This window comes from Lipotes vexillifer, unplaced genomic scaffold (assembly GCF_000442215.2).
Source record: "Lipotes vexillifer unplaced genomic scaffold, Lipotes_vexillifer_v1.1 scaffold124, whole genome shotgun sequence".
Classification (NCBI taxonomy): Eukaryota; Metazoa; Chordata; class Mammalia; order Artiodactyla; family Lipotidae; genus Lipotes; species Lipotes vexillifer.
The window spans coordinates 877,606-878,860 of record NW_006771308.1 but is presented as its reverse complement, the minus strand read 5'-3'; the positions used below and the strand labels follow the sequence as shown (position 1 = coordinate 878,860).

Genomic DNA, 1,255 nt, shown 5'->3' with positions numbered 1-1,255 from the left:
GGGGGGGGCGGGAGGGTGGTGGTGGTGGTGGTGGGTGGGGCGGGATTGCCAACATTTTGCAATTCTACATTCAACCATGGTTTTAAAAACAAAAGCCAAAGGCAGAGACTCTGAAAAGATGGCGTCTGAATGGCTTACCCTGGTCAGGCTCGAGGCAACCACTGTTAATATCAAGTTCTTCTGACGGTGAGTTCTTCGAGGGAAGTCTGAGCACTTTGCCTTGTGCACGATATTCTTCCAGCTCAGACTGGAGTTCATCTACTTGGTCTTGTAATAGCTGGAGTTTAAAAACCAATACAAGTCTTAGATGTGATGTCAAAAACACAAGCAACAAAAGAAAAATAGATAAACTGTACGTCATCAAAATTAAAAACTTTTGTGCTTCAAAGGATACCAACAAAAAAGTAAAAAAAAACACAACCCACAGAATAGGAGAAAAGTTTTTGTAAATTATATCTGATAAGGGACTTGATTGTAGAATATATAAAGAACTATTACAACTTAATAATAAAAAGACAAATAACACATTTAAATATTCGGCAAAGGATCCGAAGACACATTTCTCCAAAGAAGATAAGCAAATGAAAAGATACTCAGTGTTATAGGCCATCAGGGAAATGCAAATCAAACTCACAATGAGATACCACTTAATACCCACTAGGATGGCTAAAATAAAAAAGACATACATGTATCCCCATATCCCCTCCTTCTTGAGCCTCCCTCCGTATCCCACCCCTCTAGGTCGTCACAAAGCGTCGAGCTGATCTCCTTGTGCTATGCAACAGCTTCCCACTGGCCATCATTTTACATTTGGTAGTGTATATATGTGCATGCCACTCTCTCACTTCGGCCCAGCTTCCCCTCCCCCACGTGTCCTCAAGTCCGTTTTCTACATCTGTGTCTTTTTTCCTGCCCTGCCACTAGGTTCATCAGTACCATTTTTTTAGATTCCATGTATGTGCGTTAGCATACAATATTTGTTTTCTCTGTCTGACTTACTTCACTCTGTAATGACAGACTCTAGGTCCATCCACCTCACTACAAATAACTCAGTTTCGTTTCTTTTTATGGCTGAGTAATATTCCATTGTATATATGTGCCACATCTTCTTTATCCATTCATCTGTTGATGGACACTTAGGTTGCTTCCATGTCCTGGCTATTGTAAATAGTGCTGCAATGAACATTGTGGTACATGACTCTTTTTGAATTATGGTTTTCTCAGGGTATATGCCCAGTAGTGGGATTGCTGGGTC

The 1,255-nt window shown here is 40.7% G+C and overlaps 1 protein-coding gene across 2 annotated transcripts in view; it reads right to left on the bottom strand.

Moving 5' to 3' along the window:
- NIN (ninein) overlaps positions 1-1,255 on the bottom strand; it is a 96,268-nt gene that overhangs the window by 36,188 nt on the left and 58,825 nt on the right. The window lies entirely within an intron of this gene.